This window comes from Sphaerodactylus townsendi, linkage group LG13, assembly GCF_021028975.2.
Source record: "Sphaerodactylus townsendi isolate TG3544 linkage group LG13, MPM_Stown_v2.3, whole genome shotgun sequence".
In the NCBI taxonomy this organism is placed as follows: domain Eukaryota; kingdom Metazoa; phylum Chordata; class Lepidosauria; order Squamata; family Sphaerodactylidae; genus Sphaerodactylus; species Sphaerodactylus townsendi.
This window is the reverse complement of record NC_059437.1, coordinates 7,923,672-7,936,037: the sequence shown is the minus strand read 5'-3', so window position 1 is coordinate 7,936,037 and position 12,366 is coordinate 7,923,672.

Genomic DNA, 12,366 nt, shown 5'->3' with positions numbered 1-12,366 from the left:
GCAGATGATGCTAAGGAGGAGGAGGAGGAGTTTGGATTTATCCCCCACCTTTCTCTCCTGTAAGAAGCCGAAGAACTGTGGTTAGCCCAAGGTCACCCCACAGGAATTTAGGAGTGCTGGTCTGCCACTCAGGTGAAGGAGTGGGGAATCAAACCTGGTTCTCCAGATTAGAATCCACCTGCTCTTAACTGCTACACCACGCTGGTTCGCATGGCTTGCATAAGGCCACTTATAGTGCATTCTGAGTAGAGTTCCTCCCTTCCAAATCCAGTGAAATCAATGAGCCTAAAAGAGGCTCAATGACGCGGCTGGCCTCCACGCGGGTCAGGGCCTTTACGGCTCTGGCCCCGGCCTGGTGGAACACTCTTCCTCCAGCCGTCCGGGCCCTGCGGGACCTTGGCGAGTTCCGCAGGGCCTGTAAGACGGAGCTGTTCCGCCGGGCCTTTGGAGGGACCAGCTGCTGAAGGTGCCCCCCCTTTTTTGGCTCTTAACATCCGAGCCCTCTTCCATCTAATGGGACTCACCGTTCCCTCCCGCTTAGGGGAGGATTTAAAATGGGGGTTTGTTGGACGCCTCTTATTATTTTTACTGCTGTTTTAAAAGGTTTTGGTAATTCTATTTATACCTGTATTGGGATTTTATGTTGTACACCGGCCGGAGCCCCTCGGGGATGGGGCGGTATAAAAGACTGACTGACTGACTAATTTAATTATCTGACTGTCTAATTTGCAGACTAATCGAATTAATTGTTCTGTCTGAATAAATAAATAAATAAAATAGTTATGATTCCACTGTTAGTGATTCTGTGGCAAAAGTGGGTGAAATTCAGACTGGGTAGTTCCTGGGACATGGATTGGTCTTGCAGCCACTGTTCTGCATCAATGCTCAGGGTTTATTATATTTTATGAAGTTTTACGCTGGACGCTGCTGTAATTTTGTCTCATTCGCTGTTTTAACTGGGTTTGAATGTGATTGTTTGGTATTATGATGTTCACCGCCCAGAGCCCTTCGGGGGAGGGGCGGTATATACAATTGATTATAAATAAATAAATTTGCAGATGATACAACAGTGATTGGTCTCATTCGAGACAATGATGAAACCGCATACAGACGGGAGGTTGAACAACTAGCCTCGTGGTGCCACACCCCCCCCCCCCCCCACCCCCCCCCCCCCCCACCCCCCCCCCCCCCCACCCCCCCCCCCCCCCACCCCCCCCCCCCCCCACCCCCCCCCCCCCCCACCCCCCCCCCCCCCCACCCCCCCCCCCCCCCACCCCCCCCCCCCCCCACCCCCCCCCCCCCCCACCCCCCCCCCCCCCCACCCCCCCCCCCCCCCACCCCCCCCCCCCCCCACCCCCCCCCCCCCCCACCCCCCCCCCCCCCCACCCCCCCCCCCCCCCACCCCCCCCCCCCCCCACCCCCCCCCCCCCCCACCCCCCCCCCCCCCCACCCCCCCCCCCCCCCACCCCCCCCCCCCCCCACCCCCCCCCCCCCCCACCCCCCCCCCCCCCCACCCCCCCCCCCCCCCACCCCCCCCCCCCCCCACCCCCCCCCCCCCCCACCCCCCCCCCCCCCCACCCCCCCCCCCCCCCACCCCCCCCCCCCCCCACCCCCCCCCCCCCCCACCCCCCCCCCCCCCCACCCCCCCCCCCCCCCACCCCCCCCCCCCCCCACCCCCCCCCCCCCCCACCCCCCCCCCCCCCCACCCCCCCCCCCCCCCACCCCCCCCCCCCCCCACCCCCCCCCCCCCCCACCCCCCCCCCCCCCCACCCCCCCCCCCCCCCACCCCCCCCCCCCCCCACCCCCCCCCCCCCCCACCCCCCCCCCCCCCCACCCCCCCCCCCCCCCACCCCCCCCCCCCCCCACCCCCCCCCCCCCCCACCCCCCCCCCCCCCCACCCCCCCCCCCCCCCACCCCCCCCCCCCCCCACCCCCCCCCCCCCCCACCCCCCCCCCCCCCCACCCCCCCCCCCCCCCACCCCCCCCCCCCCCCACCCCCCCCCCCCCCCACCCCCCCCCCCCCCCACCCCCCCCCCCCCCCACCCCCCCCCCCCCCCACCCCCCCCCCCCCCCACCCCCCCCCCCCCCCACCCCCCCCCCCCCCCACCCCCCCCCCCCCCCACCCCCCCCCCCCCCCACCCCCCCCCCCCCCCACCCCCCCCCCCCCCCACCCCCCCCCCCCCCCACCCCCCCCCCCCCCCACCCCCCCCCCCCCCCACCCCCCCCCCCCCCCACCCCCCCCCCCCCCCACCCCCCCCCCCCCCCACCCCCCCCCCCCCCCACCCCCCCCCCCCCCCACCCCCCCCCCCCCCCACCCCCCCCCCCCCCCACCCCCCCCCCCCCCCACCCCCCCCCCCCCCCACCCCCCCCCCCCCCCACCCCCCCCCCCCCCCACCCCCCCCCCCCCCCACCCCCCCCCCCCCCCACCCCCCCCCCCCCCCACCCCCCCCCCCCCCCACCCCCCCCCCCCCCCACCCCCCCCCCCCCCCACCCCCCCCCCCCCCCACCCCCCCCCCCCCCCACCCCCCCCCCCCCCCACCCCCCCCCCCCCCCACCCCCCCCCCCCCCCACCCCCCCCCCCCCCCACCCCCCCCCCCCCCCACCCCCCCCCCCCCCCACCCCCCCCCCCCCCCACCCCCCCCCCCCCCCACCCCCCCCCCCCCCCACCCCCCCCCCCCCCCACCCCCCCCCCCCCCCACCCCCCCCCCCCCCCACCCCCCCCCCCCCCCACCCCCCCCCCCCCCCACCCCCCCCCCCCCCCACCCCCCCCCCCCCCCACCCCCCCCCCCCCCCACCCCCCCCCCCCCCCACCCCCCCCCCCCCCCACCCCCCCCCCCCCCCACCCCCCCCCCCCCCCACCCCCCCCCCCCCCCACCCCCCCCCCCCCCCACCCCCCCCCCCCCCCACCCCCCCCCCCCCCCACCCCCCCCCCCCCCCACCCCCCCCCCCCCCCACCCCCCCCCCCCCCCACCCCCCCCCCCCCCCACCCCCCCCCCCCCCCACCCCCCCCCCCCCCCACCCCCCCCCCCCCCCACCCCCCCCCCCCCCCACCCCCCCCCCCCCCCACCCCCCCCCCCCCCCACCCCCCCCCCCCCCCACCCCCCCCCCCCCCCACCCCCCCCCCCCCCCACCCCCCCCCCCCCCCACCCCCCCCCCCCCCCACCCCCCCCCCCCCCCACCCCCCCCCCCCCCCACCCCCCCCCCCCCCCACCCCCCCCCCCCCCCACCCCCCCCCCCCCCCACCCCCCCCCCCCCCCACCCCCCCCCCCCCCCACCCCCCCCCCCCCCCACCCCCCCCCCCCCCCACCCCCCCCCCCCCCCACCCCCCCCCCCCCCCACCCCCCCCCCCCCCCACCCCCCCCCCCCCCCACCCCCCCCCCCCCCCACCCCCCCCCCCCCCCACCCCCCCCCCCCCCCACCCCCCCCCCCCCCCACCCCCCCCCCCCCCCACCCCCCCCCCCCCCCACCCCCCCCCCCCCCCACCCCCCCCCCCCCCCACCCCCCCCCCCCCCCACCCCCCCCCCCCCCCACCCCCCCCCCCCCCCACCCCCCCCCCCCCCCACCCCCCCCCCCCCCCACCCCCCCCCCCCCCCACCCCCCCCCCCCCCCACCCCCCCCCCCCCCCACCCCCCCCCCCCCCCACCCCCCCCCCCCCCCACCCCCCCCCCCCCCCACCCCCCCCCCCCCCCACCCCCCCCCCCCCCCACCCCCCCCCCCCCCCACCCCCCCCCCCCCCCACCCCCCCCCCCCCCCACCCCCCCCCCCCCCCACCCCCCCCCCCCCCCACCCCCCCCCCCCCCCACCCCCCCCCCCCCCCACCCCCCCCCCCCCCCACCCCCCCCCCCCCCCACCCCCCCCCCCCCCCACCCCCCCCCCCCCCCACCCCCCCCCCCCCCCACCCCCCCCCCCCCCCACCCCCCCCCCCCCCCACCCCCCCCCCCCCCCACCCCCCCCCCCCCCCACCCCCCCCCCCCCCCACCCCCCCCCCCCCCCACCCCCCCCCCCCCCCACCCCCCCCCCCCCCCACCCCCCCCCCCCCCCACCCCCCCCCCCCCCCACCCCCCCCCCCCCCCACCCCCCCCCCCCCCCACCCCCCCCCCCCCCCACCCCCCCCCCCCCCCACCCCCCCCCCCCCCCACCATTTATTTATTTATTTATTTATTTATTTCGATTTATTATACCGCCCCATCCCCGTAGGGCTCTGGGCGGTGTACAATCTAGAAATAATCCCCCCTCCCGTTTTCCCAAAGAATGTGAGAAAGAGTTACATCAGAGCCTAAGAGCACCCGAAGGTCAGCGACAGATAGAGATAAAGCCACCTGACATCCTGCCCCCGCAGAGCAACGGAAACATCCCGCTTCCCATGGGAGCAGAAAGTGTCAGGGACAAGCCTAGTTATCTACCAAGCATGTGAAACCATAAAAGGAAGATCAAGGAAAGAATGTTCCATTGCCACAGTGGTAACATATAGCAGTCAAAGCACATATGGAATATCTAAGAGTAGTTACATTGACAGGGATGCATCTCAATCACCTAGGTACAATCACCATCTATATTTTATGTAGCTCAGGCACAGAGTTAAGAATGCATCTCAATCACCTAGGGGCCATGCCTGACACCCACTGAGGGTCCTTCCCTTCCCCAAACTCTGCCCTCTGCAAGTTCCGCCCCACAAAATCTCCCAAGAATTTCCTAACTTGGCAACTCTAACAGATGCCAGCACCAGTCGTTCAATGAAGGAGCCATATCGGCTGGGAATAAACACTGATCTCCAGCCCTGGGAACTGGGAAAGTAGCACACATACACCTCCGGAAGAAAACAAACAGGGGACAAGGATGTCCACCACTTGCATACTGATCATATATGTTTGGGTAGCATTCCAGTTAACCTACGGCAGTGATGGCGAACCTTTTTGAGACCAAGTGCCCAAATTGCAACTCAAACCCCACTTATTTATTGCGAGGTGCCAACCTGGCAATTTAACCTGAATGCTGAGGTTTTAGTTTAGAAAAAACCGGTTGGCTCCCTCTTCCTCCACCGTACCTGCTTGAGCAGGGGCCAGCCTCCAGCAAGCCTCCTGCTGTAGCCTCCAGCAAGCCCCGCACGCACCACTCTGTGCCTCTGTAGCATCTCTGTCTCCTCTGGCCCCCCCCCTCGGGCAGCAGCCACCCGGAGCACAGCCACCAGGTTCGCCAGCCGAGTCCTCCCTGCTCACCACGTTGCGCGCACATCGTGCTCAGTGGCCCAGGCCAGCCTAGATGTGTGTGTGGGGGGGTGATTTTATGCCCCCCATATGATGAACTCTGTGTGCGCGTGCCCACAGAGAGGACTCCAAGTGCCACCTCTGGCACCCTACGGGTTTTGAAGGTGGACTCCAGCTAGGGCAACTTTAAATTCTACCTAGAGGGTCTGGGGAAAAGTTTAGTGAGGGAAGACCTGAAGCAACTCAGGATGTCCGTGGGTGATAAATGTGTGTGCATTAAGTGCCGTCAAGTTGCTTCCAGCTCACGGCCACCACTATGAATCAACGTCCTCCTCAACCTCCTATCATTGACAGCCTTATTCAGGTCCTGAAAGCTGAGGGCCACGGCTTCCTTTAGAGACTCAATCCATCTCATGTTGGGCCCTTCTCTTCTCCAGCTGCCTCCCACTTTTCTTAGCATTAAGTAAGAACAATTCCTTGGGAGCTTTTTTCCAGGACGAGAGTCCACATATCTTTAGGATAACAGTCTAAGAAGAAAGAACCAGAAATAGAATTTTTCATCTCGTAACTTGAGGCAGAAAAGTGGCCGCAGGATTGTGGCATTTTCAGAATTGGTCAAAGATGCAAAAAAACCACCCCAAAACACTTAAAGGGTCAATATTTTAAAAGCAAGCAGTGGTGTGTGTATGTGTGTGTGTGTGTGTGTGTGCGTGTGTGTGTGTGCGTTTTGTACAACTACAAACTCTTCAGCAGATGGCTTTTTTTTGTTTCCTGTGAGCAAAGCTGAAATATGAAACCCGTTCTAGAAAACACACCCACGGAGACCAGTCTGCATTTAACACACAGCAATAATATTGGGTATTAAATGAGAGAAAACAGCTCTCTCCCTATTCAGTTTGGTTGTCTAGACGGAACATTATTCCTTGTTCATTGTTGTGGGCTCTGTGCAGTCATGTGGGACAGCCCTTGCGCAAGCCAGTCACGGAGCTTTTTAGTTAGAGTTTGGAGTTTGGATTTATATCCCCCCTTTCTCTCCTGCAGGAGACTCAAAGGGGCTTACAATCTCCTTGCCCTTCCCCCCTCACAACAAACACCCTGTGAGGTAGGTGGGGCTGAGAGAGCTCTGAGAAGCTGTGACTAGCCCAGGGTCACCCAGCTGGCATGTGTGGGAGTGTACAGGCTAATCTGAATTCCCCAGATAAGCCTCCACAGCTCAGGCGGCAGAGCGGGGAATCAAACCCAGTTCCTCCAGATTAGATACACGAGCTCTTAACTTCCTATGCCACTCTTACCATTTTAAGAGCTTTTAGTTGTTAGTTGAGTGGTCCTTCCCTCCCCCCCACCCCACCCAGGTCGAATCCCCACTGAGAAATTAAATCCAGATACAACCAGGTTTCAAAAGAATCGACACCTTTTCATCGAGGTTTCACCCTCCCCACTGTAGCGTGTATGTGATGAGGACATCCATGTCTATCACGCTTTCAAACAGTGCAGCAATCCCCACGATCATGTGATCGAATATGCGATCTGGTCAGCAGCTCTTTCTTCCTCGTCCTGATTGGCTGTTGTGCTGTGTTGGGGCAGGAATTTTTAAAAATGCCTTTTTTTGCGCAGCTACGTCACCACGCGCACGCGTAGATGGAAAGGGAGCGGTTTTTCACGCTAAACTACGTTTATACGCGGCTTCAGCACTCTTTACCCACGCAGCTGCACAGGCACAAAAGTGTAATTTTAGTTAACAGTTGGCGCAGAAATCACGTTCCACACAGCCACGTTTCCATGTAGCCTCTGCCGGCACGAAACAAAAAAAGGGCTGTGAGCGAATCGCGCACAGCCCACTGTGCTCTGATTGGCTGGGAGGCTCCGTGTCACTGCCAACGGTGGGAAATTAAATCTAGATTGAAACCCCGATCCTCCCCACCAATTTGGATTCGGTGCATTTTTTTAAAAAAGTGCACATTCAGGTTCTGAAAAAAAACATGTGATTAGATGGAGAGGGAGTGCCAGAACTAGGATGAATCCATGTTCGGCGATCAGGCAGTGGGGAGTTCTGCCTGAAACCTGGATATTTTGAGTGAGTAAGGCGTGATTAATTGACAGTGGGGAATCAACCCCAGTCACAAGGCTGGGCTAGCTGCCTTCCTACCCAGGATCATGTGATCCTCCACCCGTTTCCTCCAGATCTCTCTTCACCACCAAGTAGCACAGAAGTGCTGTTGGCTTGATGTTAACAGAGCTTGGTCGAGGTCAGAAAGGTTTTTCACACAGCTTTTTGGGCGCTAGGTTGTTGTAGGGTTTTGTTTTCCTTTGTTTTCTGTGTCAGATAGTATAGTTAATTTGTTGCCACTTGGTGTGACCATGGAGTAATTTTTGTTGCCACTTGGTGTGACCATGGAGTAATTTTTGTTGCCACTTGGTGTGACCATGGAGTAATTTTTGTTGCCACTTGGTGTGACCATGGGGTAATTTTTGTTGCCACTTGGTGTGACCATGGGTAATTTTTGTTGCCACTTGGTGTGACCATGGGGTAATTTTTGTTGCCACTTGGTGTGACCATGGGGTAATTTTTGTTGCCACTTGGTGTGACCATGGGGTAATTTTTGTTGCCACTTGGTGTGACCATGGGGTAATTTTTGTTGCCACTTGGTGTGACCATGGGGTAATTTTTGTTGCCACTTGGTGTCACCATGGAGTAATTTTTGTTGCCACTTGGTGTGACCATGGGGTAATTTTTGTTGCCACTTGGTGTGACCATGGGGTAATTTTTGTTGCCACTTGGTGTGACCATGGGGTAATTTTTGTTGCCACTTGGTGTGACCATGGGGTAATTTTTGTTGCCACTTGGTGTGACCATGGGGTAATTTTTGTTGCCACTTGGTGTCACCATAGAGTAATTTTTGTTGCCACTTGGTGTCACCATGGAGTAATTTTTGGTGCCACTTGGTGTCACCATGGAGTAATTTTTGGTGCCACTTGGTGTGACCATGGGGTAATTTTTGTTGCCACTTGGTGTGACCATGGGGTAATTTTTGTTGCCACTTGGTGTGACCATGGGGTAATTTTTGTTGCCACTTGGTGTGACCATGGGGTAATTTTTGTTGCCACTTGGTGTGACCATGGGGTAATTTTTGTTGCTACTTGGTGTGACCATGGGGTAATTTTTGTTGCCACTTAGTATCACCATGGAGTAATTTTTGGTGCCACTTGGTGTGACCATGGGGTAATTTTTGTTGCCACTTGGTGTGACCATGGGGTAATTTTTTTAACAACTTGTGTCATCTGTGCCACCATGTCATTTCTAGGGGAAACTTGGAAATGACTTTGAGTAGCTCTAGGAATTGCCATTGTACCATAGAGGTTGTGGAACTGCCTGAAAACATAGAGTTTCTGGAACTCTATGGTACTGTCTATCACTTCTGAGTTTTCCTTGAAAACTGCCTACAGTACACAGAATGTAGAGTCCCCCATGTCCCTCTCCATGAGCCTCTCATGGTTGCCAGACATGGCCTAGCACCCCTCATGAAATTACCTGTCCTGCTCCCAGTTCATCCTTAAAGTTTGCTCGCCAGCCACCACACGGGAGTCTCTGGTAGTTTTGACAATGTGTCTCTATTATGGTTTCCAGCTGGGAAAGAACACAAATCCGCACAGAAAGACTACAGCCAACATCAAACACATGACCTAAGTCAGAGGCCAGCAACCTTTACCACCCAAAGAGCCATTTGGACCTGTTTTCCTCAGCCCCGAAGATCTACGGAGCTGCCTCCGGTTCGGCCCCTCCACTCCCCTTTCCTTCCAGCGCTGGGAGACAGAGGCGCTGGACAGGGAAATCCCCTCTGCCCAACAGAGCAGGCAGTTGCCTGCACTGTGGGGCACAGGGGGGATGCCTTCTGTGGCCTCCCCAGTGCCGCCACCTCTCGCTCTGTGGGAGGAAGTGGCGCCAGGCAGGGAAACCCCCTCTGCCCGATGGAGCATGCAGTCACCTGCTCCGTGGGGCAGAGGGGGGATGGCGGCTGCGGAGATAGCAGAGGGGGGATGGCGGCTGCTCTGGGGGGACACTCCCATGCTACCCTCCAACCTCCTGAGGTCGAAGGGTAGTGTGGGCATGTCCCTACAGCCCTCCAGACCAGCGCTGGGAGGAGAGGGGAGGGGATGCGAAAAGCAGCGCCCTCACGCACGGAGCCGCCTCTGGTTCGGCCCCTCAACTCACCTTTCCTTCCAGCACTGCTCTGGAGGACTGGAGGGACACCCCCACACTACCCTCCAGCCTCCAGGCCATGTGGAGCCGCAGTATAAGGCTGAAAAAGTCGCATGCGGCTCCAGAGCCGCAGGTTGCAGACCCCTGACCTAAGTGAGGACCCTCCTATATAGGCCTTGGTCGATTCCACACTTGAGTTATTGACCTAAGTTCGAGCTGCGTTGGACCTAAGTGCTCCGCACAACCACTGGGATCGACGTGGTTTTGTACCAGCTTCACCCCATGTAACGGTCAAATTTCCGACTCCAGTTGGGAACTGCTACTTTTTCAGGGAACCACACTTGAACTCAGCTCGATTCCAGTAATGTGCGGAATCTCTGGTGCCAGGAGTCCCCTATTCAGCCAATCACAGCTGAGTGTTTCGGCCATGCGTACAGCTGGCCAATCAAAAAATGCCACCTTCGTCCCTCCATTCCTCTGGCAGTTTTTTTATAATATGTGTGGGGTTAGACAGAACATGGCCATAGAACAGTAGCCAATCGGAATGGAGCAGCGAAGAGGCACAGGATGATTCCACCCTCCGAGCTGGGATCAAGCTGGTTGCAGTGGGGAACAACAATGGCTTCGACCTAGGTCATTACCCTTCTCAGGGAACTGGGTCGAACCTATTTTACTCGTGTGCGGAATCGCCCCTTGAGTGGAAAATAGAAACAGGTTTCTGAGGGCTCAGTTAGAAACATACATATGCACATACATTATACTGAGCTGATAGGAATTGAGGGGCAACAAACCCCACATGAAGCCTGCAGAAAACCTTCAGAAACCAATGTGAACGTTCTCTCATTACCATTTACTCAATTTGGCTAAGGACCAAATTTCTACATTTTGATTCAGTTCTGATATAAAGGAAATTCTAGATTCAATGGAAGTAACTATGGTTATTGTAAGTGTCTGAATGCAGGCCATTCCGATGACTATGGTTAATGAAGGTATGTCAAACCAGAATATGACAGCATGGTTTGAAACTGGTTCGTTAACCACTTCAAGTTTTAATTATAGTTTTGTGTGATGTAAACCCTGCCTCCCCCCAAAACCCTGACATCCTGATAGTCATTCTGGCCCCTTCCGCACACGCAAAATAATGCGTTTTCAAACCACTTTCACAACTGTTTGCAAGTGGATTTTGCTATTCCGCACAGCTTCAAAGAGCACTGAAAGCAGTTTGAAAGTGCATTATTCTGCATGTGCAGAATGAGCCTCTGATTTGTTCCTTAGTTGCTGAGATGCCTGATGAAACCAGGATTTGTCAAGGCGAACGAGGATGTAAATGGCCCTTTTTGCACATGCGGAATAATGCACTTTCAATCCACTGTCACGATGGTTTGCAAGTGGATTTGGCTATTTCACACAGCTGCAAAGTGCATTGGAAGTGGATTGAAAGTGCATTATTCGGCATGTGCGGAAGGGGCCAATGATCATCTGCAAACTGATTCTGATTGCAGTCCAACCATAGGTAAAAATAAGCCAGGATTTCATGCTATGTTTAAACAAAGGCGGAATCACAACCCATAATATGACTGCATAGGAATTCCTGACACCCGTGGCAAAGTGGAGATTTGCTGCAGTGTATCTTTTTGTTGTTGTTGTTGCTGTTGTTCCAGGTTGTTGACATTTGGGGGGTGATCTTCAAGTTAATTTCACTTCTCCCTCGCACCTCCAAATGTTTTCCGTGGCACATCGCTGCAGAACATTTTCCTTTGGTCTACTGCTGGGGGATAATTACGGTGACTAGTTCCTCTGATGCAGGCTTAGTGTTAATTCAAAGACTAAGCTGCATGACTTTTTATACTTTAAATTAAAGTCTTGCCTAATTAGGGATCTCATTAAGAGACATATCGAGAGATATTCAGGTAATGTGTTTGCTCAACAGTTGCTTGAACAGTTCTTCAGTTTAATTTCGGCAAGACAGATAGTTGTGTTTATTTCTTGGGGAAGGAAAGGGATTATTATATAACGTGCACTTCCAATCTCTACAGTAAACAAGACTAACATAATTTGCTGCCAACTAAATAAGAAACTAAACAAATCTCTGGAACTGAGACTCCAAAGGATACAGCAAAACAAAATGTCTTAATCCACTTTTTTTTCCTGTTTCATATACTTGTTCAAAGGTTTGAGTTAACAATCTAGCTAGTCTTCGGTATTAAAACTCCAGAAACACAGATCGTCTAATCTACAGCCCAATCCAGAGTCCCCGGCGGTGGGTCACAGCACCGCTTCAGTGCTGCCCCACCTCCTCCAAGAAGGAGCAGCAGTGGCGTAGGAGGTTAAGAGCAGGTGCACTCTGATCTGGAGGAACCGGGTTTGATTCCCCGCTCTGCCACCTGAGCTGTGGAGGCTTATCTGGGGAATTCAGATTAGCCTATGCACTTCCACACATGCCAGCTGGGTGACCTAGGGCTAGTCACAGCTTTTCGGAGCTCTCTCAGCCCCACCCACCTCACAGGGTGTTTGTTGTGAAGGGGGAAGGGCAAGGAGATTGTAAGTCCCTTTGAGTCTCCTACAGGAGAGAAAAGGGGGATATAAATCCAAACCTCCTCCTCCTCCTCCTCCTCCTCCCCCTCTTCTTCTTCTTCTTCTTCTTCTTCTTCTCAGCAGTGCAAGGGGGCAAAAAAATTAAAAGCCTCCCCTCTGCTGAAAAGCCCTCTATTGGGGTCAATGGGCCCAAGCCCCCGGTACAAGCATTCCAACAGGCAAAAGTCAAGTGGAAGCTTACTACTGTCAGTTCCACCTCTAGCCACGCCTCCAGAACTCCCCCACTACGCATCCATGGAGTGCCACAGCAACTGCCCACCAACAGATTTGCCCCTCTGCTGGGGCAAATGACCTGAGGAGGATCCATTGGCGCAGCCCCATGCTGCCTCCATAGGTGGATTCACACGATTCCTCTCTGGATCAGACTGCT